The sequence below is a fragment of the Dermacentor silvarum genome, chromosome 4 (assembly GCF_013339745.2).
Source record: "Dermacentor silvarum isolate Dsil-2018 chromosome 4, BIME_Dsil_1.4, whole genome shotgun sequence".
Lineage (NCBI taxonomy): Eukaryota > Metazoa > Arthropoda > Arachnida > Ixodida > Ixodidae > Dermacentor > Dermacentor silvarum.
Window position 1 is genome coordinate 74,867,223 of NC_051157.2, and position 15,729 is coordinate 74,882,951.

Below are 15,729 nucleotides of genomic sequence, written 5' to 3' on the forward strand. Positions count from 1 at the left end.
GCCCGTCGATCGCTCAGGCCCTGGCTACTCGCACTTGCCGCTGAGCATGTATTTATTTGCGCATGATAAACCTTCTTGCGGGGCAGTAAAACGTTATCGAGCCCTTTCGGCATGCCTACGACATCGCTCTGCCAACTCTTCCTTGCTGAGGATTCGTTTTAGCGGCATTCTTATCCTTCCATTGCACGCCGCCGCGATTTTCGACCAGCCACCGCAAGCTAAGTAAGGCGACGCGGACCAATCGGAGAAGCCGGCACCACCCTCTTTATGCGGTTATCTATTTTCACTGTGCTGGATCGGCCCCATCGAAACCCTCTCCACTAGAGCGTGCTCCTCGCCTCTTGTCAGCCAATTAGATAAGAAAAACCGCTGTTGTGTAGACAATGTTATTGGTTTTGAAAGCGAACAAAGGTGACCTCCTATAAACGAGGAGAGTGTTTGATTGGGTTGTTCAGACAACGCTGCGGGTCACCGCCCGATGCTTGCGTCGGTGGTTACGTAAATTCGACGTCACAAGTTTGGAATCAAAACAGCTTGGAATAATTTTACGTTATAGCGCCCATGGTAAAGCGAATAGTACACACTATAGATTCTATTGTATCATATTAGCGCCGCAGTAAAGATAACAGGAAAGTAGCAAAAGCGAACTAGATACCTAGTGTACTAATAGTAAACTCTAAGTGCAATGAAAAAAAAAAAAAAACTGAAAAAAAAACAAAAACAGATGGAGATAAACTTGTACACGGGTTTATCACTTTACCATCATATTAACCACAAGCATAATGCCTGGTTATCTACCGAGTTCCTAGAATTTCATAGATTGCTGGTGCTCGTGACTGGCGCCGACTACAAACGAACACGTACACAAATCTATACCGACAACACCATATAAGCCCCACACAATACGCGGACATCTGTCCATGGTGTGAAGAGCGGCCCACTCTTATGAGCCCACATTACGTGGGAGTGCAATTCGCGGCCCCTAAATATCAATTCCCCCAAATTAGAGCAAATACCCAGAAACAGGCAGTGGGAGACCTGGCTTGCTAGCATGGAACGGGAGAACCAAGCCCGGCGAGCCGCTAAGGCCAGTTGAGGCCTGGACTGAGGGCCCCACCCACTCACCCTTCAATCCCCTTCATGGAATAAATGTTTACTATCAAATAATAACGTTTAAATCAAATAATAACCAAGGTAATGCCTTTCGGGCACAACGAGAACCTTTGGAAGCTGGATCGTGAGCAAACCGCCATGACAATTTCAAATGTTCGCACTTAGCGAGTTAACAAATGCAAAGTACGAAAGGCTGCATCATCCAGGTAACTCTGCAGGATGGGCTTGTGAAATGTGTTGTTCTTGCGCTCCGTACACATCGCGCGTTAAACGATGCAACAGCACCAAGGCGGAAGTAGCGGTCGCTTCCGCAGCACTCTTGCGACGCGCGCTGTACTTCCGCTACAGCTTAGCTGTAGAGGCCCGCAAGGCGGCCGTTTTACTGTAGCCCGCTTTCTTTGTTCTGTTCCCTTGAGTCGAGCCTCTACCAAACGTGCTCTGCATGCCTCTCGAACTTGAGAAACGGAATGCGCGTCGCGCTATTCAGATTGCTGTCTTCGATTAGCAGCGCGCGCGTGCGATCCACTGCAGTGCGGTGCGAAACCGGTTGCAGCGCGTGTTGCGCAAAGCACTGCCGTGCAAAGTAATTACGTGCAGCTGTCGTATGAAATCCGGGAGCATGCGAAGACGAGTTGAGTTTATAGGGAGCAACGCTGTCATTTTACGCCGTTGAAGCGTTCTTTCAGAGCCCTGTGGTCCGCTTAATTTCGCGGTAACGTGTCGATTATTAGATGAGGAAATGAAATTCAAAGTTCCATTCTCTTTTTCTAATTTCGCGCGGATGCCCCAGCACCAGCATACATGCCGAATCTAGATATAACGAAGTTGTACTTGCAGCGAAAAACTTCGTTATATCGCGAGTTTTGTTAATTCGAGGTTCGTTATATCGAGGTTTGACTTACTTCAGTGCGACGTCGTGGGGAAATTTCAATCTATTGTCTCGTATCTATACATATATGCCGCGCGGCTCAGTAACAGTTCTTGAAACTTTCTAACTTTATAGACTTTGGCTTCTCTAGAATACAGTGAAGTGTATCATTACCTACAGAAAATATTAATTACATAGGTCCCTATAGCAGATGCCGACAAAATCCATGACATAACGGCGAGCCGGCGCGGGAAATTCAAAGCGGCGTCGCCAGCAGCCTTTGGTTTCTCCCCTCTTCTTGCTTATACTAAGCCTCTTCTCATGGTAATTCTCACAGTAAAAGTGGCTTCTTACAAATGAGCTTCCCGCAAACGCTGCTAGAAGGAACTCCGACGCTGTGATCGTTACCCCTGCCATGGGAATGGCGTTTTGTATACGCGGATTTGTCTAATATTCGTGTTTGTGGTTTAAGGCGTTCCCGTGTTGTTATCTTTTACACTTTGTATTTCTAAAATTTAAACCACTCATAGTCTTCTAAACTCAGCAAGAGAGAGAGAGAGAGAAAGAAAAGAGGGGGGAAAGGCAGGGAGGTTAACCGGAAGAGATTCTGATTCTGGGCGGAAACTTATATAGTCTCCGCCCACACGCGTAATCATTGCCAATTGTCGAATTTATAACGCAATATGTTGCTGAAAACAATCAATTCGCAAAGTGACAAAGGCATTTGAAGCCAGAAGGACGAAGATTAGGCAAATCTTTGTACTGTCGAACCGCCATGCCTGCAGCTACCGCAATAGTCAGTTTTCTCTAGTAATTTTTTTGTACGAAATTCATGCCCCGCCGGTCACCAGGCTTAGCAAAAGCCGTGCCATAGTTACTATGTTTACCTTTACCGTTGGTGCGCAGCGCCCCAAAAGCAGCCTCTCATTTACGATTTTTGAATTCCTCGGGAAGGGGCCTTGCGGCGAAGCTGGCATCTGTTCCAGCCCCTTGTAATAGAAAACGGCGCGTTCCTGTTGCTTCATTGTGGAATTCGCTTTCCTCCCAAAGTTTTGTTCCGTTTGTTCTGTTCTATTTCTCTTCGTTTGTTTGTCTTTATATTGTGCGTTACAAGGTGTGTCTTTCTTTACTTCGCGCCATGAAATCAGCTATAGTTCTATACAATTTCATACCGCACAGGCTGGAAAAGCCATCGGATTTTTTTCTCAGGATTCCCACGGAAACGCGAATATATGAAGCTACTCACAGAGGCTTTTCTTTTTTTTTTGTTTCTTTTTTTAAATGCCATGCTTCGTCACCTGCACTCTATAAGTTTCTCATTATATGTATTAAGCTTCTCTCCACGTCCTCACCCTCTCTTGTGTTGTCAATTTTCCTTTTCACTCAGTCCCACTCTGCGGGAGGCGATCAATCGGACACCAAGCTAGGGCTGAAATGAGTTCCTTTATTTAGTAATCGTCTCTCCCCACTCTCCGCCTGGGTCTTCGCTAAGCTTGTATAGCGCGGTTGACGAACGCTCGCAGGTCCGCACTGCGCTGCACGGTTCTGCGTCGAGAAGACAGTATGGCGGCGACGTTGCCTTGGCGCGCTGTGACCTTGCTACACTGAACCAGAATATTCCAAGCATTCAAGTTCACTGCAACCTTGTCCGCTTCTCTTTCTGTCGCTTCGGCGCCGTCGCCGACGTAGGGCGGCTAGACTTACTTTGTTCCTTTTTTTTTTCTTATCTCTCTTCCTAGTGCCTCGGGTCTGGCACAGGCCTTCGCCGGCGCCGTTACGGGCAATAGTCCGCGGCAGCCTTGACGGTGCCTTGACCTGATGCGGGACACCTTCGTCCCGCGTGCAGTGCACACTGAGGTCGCGTTTTACTTTCCTGTCTTCAGCAACCGCCGCCACCACCCAGGCATTGCACTGCTCTTCGATCGTTTTTTTTTTACCTTGTTCCTCTCTCCTTTTCCGTTTATCCTTGCTTGTTTATAACCTGCAGGGCTGAGCCTGAAGGATGTGAAAACATTGGAACGTTTTCAAAAATCTGCATCGATAGTGGCCTACACGCTCGTAGTCAATCAATCATTCAAGCAATCTTATTGCCGAAGCTGAAGTACAGGGACGACTAAACGGGCAGGGGACACATACGAGCACTCACTCACAACTTTTATGCGTGAACCAACCATCCTTGTCACTTCGTGATAAAGAGTTGTTTTTTGATGCGACAGCATCATCTGTCGTCTGTAGCGGCGAAACGGCACCTAAATTCCCATTGGCTGCGACGCCACATCACGAGCGCGCCTAGACGGAGCAGAGCGGGCGATAGGGAACACCTGCTGCTCTATTAGCGCGCTAGGTGTTGCGTGAATGGAGAGGGCATCGCCGCGACGCCAGGTCGCTCTCGCTGACAAAAGCCTGCGCGCGGTCCCGTATCTCCCCCCTTCCCGGGTCGTAAAGTAATTAACTAAAGTTCATTAGTAAATTTTTGTTAATTAGTTGAATATGTGTTTCGATTTTTCGTGCTACTAATGTCCACCTCTTCGAATAACTCAGCTCAACGATAAGAATTATGCTACCTGCCACGGGCGATTTTTAAAAAAAATTCCGTAATGCTTAATGTTGAACACCCGGTATATATTGGGCGCGGAAAAAGCAGTGGTTTCTACTTTCTATAATTCTGTTTAGGCCAAGCGCCCTCTCGCCCATTTGAAAAAAAGAGACACTTAGGTGCGCAACCACTGACGGAGTCAGGATAGTTGCTCTGCTTGGTTGTCAAGTTCATGTGAGGGCATGGATACTCTAACGATGCCCGTTCTTCTCTTTATTTCTTATTTCTTCTTTCTTTATTTTCGCATCAATCCTCCCCCTTTCGAGGACAGGCTAGTCAACCGGAGATATCCTTTATATAACCTCCCTGTCTTTCCTCTGATTTTATGTCTTTTTCTTCAAATTCAGAGCTCGTTTCACGCGATCAGTGTGTAATACGCCAAATCACGCACACTCAACATAATAAAATTCATACTATACGAAGATTGGTATTCATAATTAGGAACGTGGGACTTACCGAGAAAAAAAAAACATACGCAACTGAGTGACGAGCGTAGTGATGATGTTATAGTCATGATGGTATAAATCGTATAGCCAACATGGCTGTTGACCCCAGCGCACTCAGTGAACAGAAACGGAACAAGAAAACTGTAGCGAAAGTTGAAAATTGCTCAACTGTCTCAGTGAATGCAACGTTTAGCTTCTGAGTACGAAGGCGAAGCTTGGAGAACGCGCCCATGACAACCACACTATTATGGCGAGGGAATGAAAAAAATAGCCATGTGCTGATATCGCGGTGCACTCTGGAGAACACAACGCGTTTAAACCAATCCCGCGGTAGTTCACTGCACTTTAGAAGCTACACTCGACGAACGAAGGTCGGAAGACGGGAAAGATATAAATGTCAGGGATTGATCACGCCGTGATGGGTGGTAGGAGCGCTTCGATCGCTGCAAGCGTGACGCCCGAGGGCAAAGCTAAATGATCGTTTTGCGAGCGGTACGTAGTGATAACTGCTTAACTATACTGCCATTTAAAGTATACTCGCTTCGCTTCGTTCGGACGCGTCTCTATATATGTAACCGTGGGAACGAAAGCGTGCACCTATGTAACGACGCCTCAATTACGATGCGTGGGAGAGCGCTACAATACATTTCTAGCGGTATTGAATGTAGCTAGTGCCTGGTGAAGCACGCGTTCGATACGGTAATTAATCTCAGCGTGGAAATTACCCGGGACGACGTATACACACCACCCGAGTGCCCCAGCTGGCACGTTCGGTCGGGATTCAGCGATGTAAATTGCCCCACGCCACGGTGGCCCAGACGGTTCTGCTGGTGTCGAACGTGGTCTCAGGTTCGATGCATGGACCACCGTGGCCGCGTATATTGACCAAAGTGAACTGCAAAAGTTAACGCGCCGTGATGCTTCACTGCACGCACGATAACCTATACAGCGGAGCCGCACCATTGCGGCGTCTCCTCATAGCCCGTGCTTTATAGTGTATTCGTATGTACCTGGCGCATAAACATGTTACTTAAAATGCAACCGCACGCCAACGACCTTCGGAATTTAGGATTAGAATACGAAAACTTTTCATGTTAATTGGCGCAAAATGCAATTGGAACGTTACTGCAGTGATAGCCGCTCGCGCGGACACACACACGCACACACTTCTGTCGATTACTATAAGCTGCATTCACGTTTAGCATGTATGTTTTCTTTTATTATACACTTTGCAATAACTATCGTTATTACTGCTCCTGAAATTATACGCGCTGTAACCGCCCTTCTTCAATGCCCTTAAATGGGTCTTGTAATGTATTCCAAGTAAATAAACGGGGGGGGGGGGGGGGGGGGAAGCGAGAAACCAGGATGCCGTTAGCAAAAAGAAGAAAATTAGCAAGCGGTCTTTTCACCAGAAGTTATCTTATTGGGGGAGAAGGCAGCTTTGACAAACGCTTTTTAGAGAGCAGCATATGCAACGCGCAAGGCAGCTCACAAGCCCCACGCGCACGATATCGCCCACGAAGTATGCGCTAAAGCTAGATACATTATCGCTGCACGGTAACGCGGACATTGACCTTCAATTGAACGTGCATCATGATCAACTCATCGACGGACACTAAGAATGGTATGAGAAACAATACATATCTCATGGCCCCTTGAACGAAGCCAAGTAACAACGTAGTTAGTAAATAAATTAAATTGATTATTTTAACATCCATATAACTAAATGGATGACTGAAAGAATAAATGAATAACTTTTAATATTCATGGCACGAAAAGTGGGCAGCATTGTCTCAAACCTACAGCATATTTTCTTATTTTTTAAACAAAAATGCACTGCAGTGCACATTTCAATAAAAAATACAAGAAGATAGGCAAAATTAGAAAAGATTTGGGTTCAACCGGGAGTCTTCGCTGCAAAACCTACCTGCAATTTTCTTGGTATGCTACGTCACCTTTCTCATTTTCAAATACCGCGCTGCCTTTTGTCCCTATCTTTCGATAACAATCTCCTCGCTCTCTTTATTTTATTTTAATATCTGAATGAATGAATTATATATAGGGTTATACGTGCCAAAAACATGATTTCATTATGAGGCACGCCGTAGTGGGGTACTCCGGATTAATTTTGAGCACGCAGGGGATCTTTAAAGTGTCCCCAATGCACGGGACACGGGCGTTTTTGCATTTCGCCCCCATCGATATGTGGCCGCCGCGGCCGGGATTCGATCCCGCGACCTCGTGCTTAGCAGCGCAACACTATATCGGAGCTAAGCCGCCGCGACGGGTCACTTTAATATCTTCATGCGCCTATAAATATACTACGTATGCCCTGCCAATTTTGTTTCTTTTTTCTGCAGACAGACGACGTGCAAGGCCTTGGAGAAGTCGTAATGGAGACCCTAGCGTCTAGCGCGTCCCATGGAGGAGTCTTCCAGAACCGTCTGACAACGCAAGATACGAGTGCCTTGATGGAATCTTATTTACCACTGCATATGGTGTTGAATAGGTGAGTTATCGCCTATTTCCTGCTATAGAAAAGAAAACTATTCCTTATTTATGAAATGTTTGGTCAAGAATAAGAACATTCTACTGTAATGTTCCCGTAGTCGCATTGCAACTAGCAGAGAATTCTGGCGCGCATTATAATACTCGGAAGGAGATGTTGGCAATGCGTACATGATCCTACTTTGTAACATCCGGAAATATTACATAGAAATTACTGAGGTTCATGTTCTTTTTTCTTTTTTTTTGTGTACCAACATGGTGAGGAGATATACCTTTTAATAGCTGGTTATCCCAAAGCTTCATTGGTGGTAAAGCAACAACTCACCGACAAAATGACTATGATCAGAATATATATATATATATATATATATATATATATATATATATATATAGTGAGCTAAACGGGCTTGTTTTTCGTCTTCCGTTAGATGACGATGGTGTTGCCTATCACTGGCTATTCTGGTTCTTGACCTAAAACTAAAAGCAAGACTCGCCTTCTTTGATAGAGGCATGTTTGTATAGTACGAGAGTTGGAGCAGCTGTAGAGAGCGGCGCCCGGTGTCCAATCGTTGAAGCAATGTGTGGGACCAGGCTATTTGGTAATTCATTATAATAGTCCAATAAGTGCACCAATGAGCGCGCGCTTCCGTGCCATCTGCGCGCTATGCTTGCGCTGCAGCTGCGCCTCTAGCACGCGAAAGGGCCATATAGCTTTGGACTTTGTTGAGGGTGATGTGGCCTTCGCGCCCAGGCGTCCGGACCACGAATTATCGTATGCTCACCTTAAGTGACCCTTTAATAGATAATACAGATTGGCTCCTAACACTAACTTATCACTTCACACGCCTCACAAAACCACGAAATTGTATTTTGTTTTAAATTTCATTATTTAACTACAGCATACATTCTCGCAATGTTTGGATATTATAGACAGTATTGGGTCTAGTTTAGGACTAGCATTATTTTGCGGGATTTGTAAGTGGAAATGTTTTTTTTTAAGGTGAACTAAAAAATGAAAATGACCTTGCGTGACTCTACTGAGTCACGCAAGGTCATATAATACTTTGCATGAAAGGAAATGTTATTCATGCTGAATCATGAGGTCGCGGCGGCCGCATTTTGATGGTGACGAAATGCAAAAGCGCCCGTGCACCGTGCATTGGGTGCTCGTTAGAGAATCTCAGGTGGTCAATATAATCCGGAGTCCACCACTACGGCGTACGTGCCGCATAATCACATCGGCGTTTTGGCGCGTAATGTCCCGGAATAATCTTTTTTTTTTAACGTTAACACATGCGTTCTTGAGCTAACACGCCAGATTTTAAGAAAACGGCAACGGCATAATTGATTAACAAGAGAGAGAGAGAAATAGAAGAGAGGAAAGGCAGGGAGGTTAACAAGACGCACGTCCGGTTTGCTACCCTGCACTGGGGAAAGGGGGTATAGGGATGAAAAGAGAGAGAAAGGAAATAGAGAGAGCACAGTTTCGCGCACATTTGACACTTCGCACGAAGTCTACAGACGGTCGCCAAGACCTGTCGACTTGAGGTAGTGCAACAAGGCTTTCGTGGCTTTCTGTGCCATCGACGCATACGGCCATGGTCCAAGGATCTTCATTTCCGAAAATGGTCGAGAATCCAGCCGGTTCAATGCTGTCCGGAGAGCTTCACGCTCGACGTCGAACTGGGGACAGAGACATAAGACGTGTTCAATCGTTTCACTGGTTCCACAAGAGTCGCACATGGGCGTATCCCCCATTCCAATGCGGAACGAGTAGGCCTTTGTAAATGCCACCCCGAGCCAGAGGCGGCACAATACTGTCGCCTCAGAGCGGGGAATGTTTGATGTCATTTGAAGCTTCAAGGATGGGTCAATTTTATGGAGATGGCACTTCGGGTTAAGAGAAGACCAATATTTGTGTAGTCATAGCTTTAGCCACGAAAAGAAGTTTTCCTGCAGCGTCGGTCCTGGATAAGGGGATTGGGACTGGTCGGCCTTCCAGATGAGCAGACCGGGCGGCTTCGTCGGCGAGGTCATTACCAGCAATTAATGCTGGTATGTCCCGGTAGCCACTGAAATATAATTTCATGCCCTCTAGCGATAGCTTGATGGTGGTCTTCTCTTATCTCATATACCAGCTGCTCATGAGTCCTGTGATAAATGGCAAAATGCAGACTCTGAAGTGCTGCCTTAGAATCACAAAATATGACCCATTTCTGAGGTGTCTCTTGAAGGTGTCTCTTACAGCAGCACGCAGGGCAGCAAGCTCTGCCGCCGTTGATGTTGTGACGTGTGACAGTTTGAACTTGCGTTTGGTTTTCGTAGCCGGAATGACAACGGCACCTGAAGAGCTGGTAGATGAGATGGAACCATCGGTATAGATGTGTATTCGGTCCCAGTAGGTCTCATTCATTAATAGCAGCGTCATCTGTTGCAGAGCTATTCTTGGGTGATTGGCCTTCTTCTTTACGCCCGGAATACTTAGGCGCACCTGAGGCTGTTGCAGGCACCACAAGGGGAATGAAGGCCTTGCTGCTGGGGTGTATCCTGACGGAAGGCAATCTTGATTGGTGACGATAACTTCAGAAAACGTGGAACTGAGGTCTCTGCGAAGGCAAAAACGCCAAGTGAATCATGGGGGACGCGGGAAAGATGACGGATATGCGCCCTGAGACAATCCACTGCAACGTATGTTTGGATCGGATGATCTTTGGCGAGGACGATTGTTGCAGGTGTTGACGCACCGCGAGGAAGTACTAAGCAAGTGCGCAATGCTTGGCCCTGTAAGCTCTCCAACGAGCGAACATTTGACTTGCACGTATTGGACAAGACTGGAAAGCTGTAGCACAGGTATCCTAGAAATAGAGCTCTGTACAACTGAAGCATGGAGCGTACAGATGTGCCCCATGTTTTCCCGCACATGAATCTCAGTACCTGGGCAATCGACGACAATTTTTTTAATAAAAAATTGATTAACAAGCTACAGACAAAAGCAATAGGTCGTAAACCAAGGGGCTTTGTATCGTGGCTCTGCCAAAAAAAGTCAAAGTAGTGGTACGACTGGTTACCCTATGACAAAATGAGGACTGCCGCATGGTGAAAGGTTGCCTGCCATTGTTTCTCATGTTCCCATGCAGATTCTTTCCGTGGTAGGCAAAAAAAAAAAAGTCTAGACGATCTCACGAGAAAGTCTACCCGCTGTTTAAGATATCACTGGAATCATTTAACAACATTTTCCTTATGTCTGGGACACTCGCTTGCATCAGGCAGCGTCGAATGCTTGCTCACTTCAAGGAATATTCGCAACCGTAGCACGTTTCTGGTTTTCGGGCGACTTCTTATATTTAGCTTAATCCAAACTGAATTTCTGAGCATTTCCTTTTACGGCAACGCTTCACTGTCTCAGCACTTATATAAGGAAAGGGGGGAAATGAACTGCGATCGAACTGAAAGTACTACAACGAAGTCGTCGATTCGCATGACAACGAATAAGCGTAGCTCGGGCGCTAACAGCCGTGCAGGCTACCTGAACCACATGCGCCCAGATCACCCAACAGCAGCCTTGAAAACGTACACGTGCCCTAAGGTCACCGACCAACACGATCTCAGTGAACCGAATACCGTCAATACCAAGCGAAAGTGCAATGACATTGGAGAGCTTTACAATGAGGCTTGTTCGCCCGAGACGTGCGTGGAATTTCGAGCGCCTAGAACAGATGTTCACTGGAATACGGAGGTTTGAAGTAATGAGCAGTACAGACGTATAGCAGACGAGCGAGGAATGTCGCTGAAGCCGACGTTTCGGCAAGGAGGCTTGTCTACGTCGGGGCAGCAACTGCTTTTCTTAGCCTCGTTTTTGTGTACACGTAGCTCACTCTCGCTCACCCTCAATGGGGGAGAAGGAGGAGACTGCGCTGGTGCATGGTTTAGTGCAACTGGTGTAAAAAAAAAAAAAAAAAAAAAGAAAGAAAGAAAGAAGAGGACAGGACCGGACGGGAAAGAGGGAGAGACGAAGGAAGGTTTTGAGTTATGATAGAAAGAGGCAAAATAGGGGTACTGGCGTTGGTTTCTTTCATGAAGTGGGGATAAGAAACGTAAACGGAAAAACAATTTACGCGTACAAGTAGGCGCTGTCAATTCAGTGTGCCAGGTTTTCTACGAAAGCAAGAACTATGCATATAATCCCTCCGGAATTTGTAAAAAGAGAAGAGAAAAAAAGAAAGGAAGGGGGAGAGGGGGAGGGAAGCGGTTCAAGTTCTATCAACTTCAGTTTGTTAAAAGTATAAATAGAAACTGGAAGCGAAAAGCACACATAGTCGGGAAATAAGCAGAAAAAAAAAGACGAAATACAGCCAGTCGCGCGGCAATCTTCCTTGTGTTCGCGGGCTTCTTTCACACTCGGAAAAACACTTTTATGTAGCACGTATTGAGCAACAGAAAGCTGTATCGGGAGTTTTTCATGTTGCTCTACAGTTTTCTCATTGATAATTTTCATCTAATTACAATATTTGGCAAGTTAATTAATTAATTAAAACTAATATAAGTAGGCGGGATGAAAAAAATAATCTCAGTATCTGCAAGCGACGGCAAACAGCATTACCTTGGTTCTGTCCAGATACGTGGTATTTGCATATTTTTAAATCTTGGTGCATGATAGTCGGGACATCCTGTATATATGTAATATAAAGTTTATTTTTTATCGGAACAGTGACCTGACAGATTCAACTGTTCTGCCACGGCTTTTGAACGTTTCTTGGTCGCGTTCCGCACGATGACCGTTTAATCTAACTTTCATTCGCTGTCCTGTTTCGCCGATGTATTGTTTGTGGCACCGTGAATATTCCAGCATGTGAATAGCGTTTGAACTACGCTGGTAAAACTGAATTTGATTTCGTGCATGAAATCAGTTAGTGCTTTTGACTTCTATGTCATTTTGAGGTGTTTGCAGCTCTTACACGTGGGACGAGCACAGTGTGTTATTTTGCCCATACATTGAGGGTTTATTACCATATCTTGAAAGTGTATATTGCGGTGACAGGTGACCCTTGGTACCCGCGGGAACGCTTTTCTAAGCTGATAATTTATAGTATTTCTTTGTAGATTATTATTTATGTTTGGGGGGCATCGGAATATTTTCTTATGAATGCTAGACGGCTGGTAGGGCTATGCGGTTGGGTCTGTTTTAGCTAATACTGATTTCCTTTCCAATTTACACGCGCCCTTGTAGGCATCGTTTAGGGTGTTTTCCGGTCATTTATTTCAGTTAGTGTTGCTTTAAATTATTTAAATGGTGAATATAATCACCGTCGTTGCTACATTTCCTTATTTGTGTGTTCTGCCTGTCCAACAAAGATTCCTCGCTTAGAGTGTGGTATAGTGTAAACATTGCTGGCTATCCTGTAAAGCGTCGTGTGCAGTTTTTCTTTTTCTTTCTGATATGAACTGTCGTGTCGAGGAAGTTAACTTGACTAGCACGGTAAGCACGGTAAGATAGGGCACGGCACCTATCTGGCGGACAGTATGAACGAACGGCTACTGTTACTTTTCCAGATCGTGCCGTGGTTTTGGATTGCGGCAGCAACGTCAAGGAGCACTCGTGAAACGCACGGCAAAATCTTGCGTCATCGTACCGGCGACGATCACGATGGCTTCATTATTGGCTGACCGAAGGGCGTCGACGGTGACATTATCGACAGGAGGAATACAAGGGAAGCGGCATGGCATGGAGCACATCACAAGGCACGGCACCTATCTGGCGGACAGTATGAACGAACGGCTACTGTTACTTTTCCAGGTTAGTTCTGGGAATCATACTGCTTCATACCGTAGCGACGATAGATTTTTGTTGGTTCTGCCGTGCCCTCGGCAGTGTTGTGCTGCACTGATTGATGTTTGGTCTATGGTGCTATTGTTGTTGACATCGGTAGATGTATATAGGAGAATCCTGGGCCTCCAATAGAGCAAATGTTGCAGACCATTTTGGACAACCAGGCTAAGTCGGACCGCAGGTTAAATGCTATTAAGCCTCACGTGGTGCGAATTCGACTGCGTTTTCGCACTTGCGAATTCGCAGTTGCGGCAAATGGACCGTCCGACCCTTCGTGCGTGCAATTTTTCGATGTTCGGAGTGCTGAACTTCTCTGCGAAAACGCACATGCGGCAAGTACGGGGAACCAATCACAACGTGGATCGTAGACACGTCATTGCGGTCTGCCGGCTTAATTTTTGGCTTGATAAGGTAACGCAGCCAAACCCAAACAGCTGTCACGGAAACAGTTTCCAAGTTGTTTTACTTTGTTTTTACCGAATCGAACTGACGCCAAGAATAATTCAGTCCTCCTGCTAGGTGCTCGCAAATGCGAAAATCGCAGCGGCCGCGCTCGGTGCATGTGAAACAGCAATGCGAAGTTGGCATTTGCGGAAATCGTAGCTGTGAAAAACACAGTGCAAGATCGCACCATGTGGACCGGGCTTTACAGAGCTCGGAAACCTCAGCCCTAAACATTAAAACAGACCGACTAACCGATATTCTTGAAGTAGTCCACGAATTAAGGTTAAGATTGTTTCTCTGAAAAAGGCTGTAAAGTAGCAGGCTGAGCGATTAACAGAGTTAAAATATAGAAGCAGACGAATCAACCTTCTAGTTTTTGGTGTTGAGGAGCGGAGCAAAGAATCTGAGGCTGACTTGAAGAAAGCTCTTGTGAATGACATATTTGGAAAGCAGTTGGGCATTGAAGTCAATTGAAAGAATTCACCGCATCGGGGGCAAAAAATGTGGTTGATCCCTCTTATATAGGAATCGGTATAGAACACGAAAGTGAAACGTGTCTTCACAGAAGTAGTGTAATGTTTATTGCACATTGATATATAATGTCTATTGGTGTTTTGTGGCTAAAGCGCCCTTAGGCGTTGATGCACCCACGCTGACGCCTGGTGGCACGTCTCCTCCATCACGACTACCAACGTCGATGACCATGAGCAACCGTCGTGCATATGGAAGCTGCACTACGCTGCACACGCTAGCACAACGCGAAAGACGAAGCACGTAACTGACACACTAATACAACGCGCAAGACAAAGCACGTAACTGAATCGTCACCGAGTCAAATCAGCGCGTACAGCGCGTCGTAATTGCAGCCTCCGCGATCAACTTCAGAAACATTTTCAGAGCTAATTGCGGAGGCCACGCTCCGCTGTGCTGAGTACGGTGAACGCCACTACCAACGCCACCTAGGTGGCGTTGGTAGTGCTTCTTGATGCCAGCGTCCCTTCGAATGCTGGCATCGAGGCGTCGTAGTGCTGAGACCACCGAAGCGTTCACTGTCGGTGCGCGTTAGTGTCATAATGCAGTACTTCTCTTTTCTGCTCGTAGGCGGCGGCACCGCCCCGAGCAAGAGCGCGGGTACACGGAGGAGTGTTAGATATATAAGGCGCGTCTGTGTAGCTCTCTGCAAATGCGTTTGTGGCGCAATGGGTTAAACGCTCGGCGATCTATCGTCGCGGACCGAGAGGTCGTGGGTTCGATTCCGAAATTTTGCATGTTTGTGGAACTTTTTCTTCTGGTTTCTTTCTTTGTATTATGTTCTATGACGTATTTCCGTGACGGAAATACGTCATAGAACTATGACGTATTTCCGTGACGGAAATACGTCAGTGAAGTCTTGGTGGACCCCGGCATAAAACACTTTCGTGTTAAAAAAAAAAAAACACCCGGCAAAATGCGGACGCATAATAATGAATTTTTTTGACGGCAGGGAAAAGGGTATCGTGCTGAAAAACTACAAAAAAAAAAAAAAAAGCTGGAAGGGGGCTCTGTAAGCATCAGCAATGATTATGTGCACAAACTGTAGTAGTTCGCAAAAAATTGTGCGAAAGTGCTGCTGCGGACAGGGCGAATGGCAAAAGAAAGCAACCCTCCTCGGCGACAAGATAAAGATAGACGAGCAAGTATACAAATGGGACACAGCTCGAAATGGGCGGTACCCATATCAGAATCACCGCGATAAAGGCCATCAAAGCACACGTTCTGAAACCGGCATAGCGCAAAACACACATTCGTCACAGAATAAGCCACCTCAAGCATAGCTACGCTTGATTCTCGTCAATGCTCATAGCATTTGTAATAAAATTACTGATCTTGAATGTATATTACGGTCGGCGAGCCCTCATGTAGTGTTAATAACCGAAACCTGGTT

The 15,729-nt window shown here is 46.1% G+C and overlaps 1 protein-coding gene across 3 annotated transcripts in view; it reads left to right on the plus strand.

The window, feature by feature from the left end:
* LOC119450251 (kelch-like protein 8) overlaps positions 1 to 15,729 on the plus strand; it is an 81,480-nt gene that overhangs the window by 3,146 nt on the left and 62,605 nt on the right. For 2 of the 3 annotated variants that reach the window (XR_007466392.1, XR_007466393.1), the window contains exons 2-3: positions 7,387 to 7,535; positions 13,085 to 13,328. The gene's annotated coding sequence lies outside the window, so the exon portion shown is untranslated. Of the gene's footprint in view, positions 1 to 7,386; positions 7,536 to 13,084; positions 13,329 to 15,729 lie in introns of those variants that run through there. The other variant, XM_037713637.2, reaches the window with a different exon arrangement.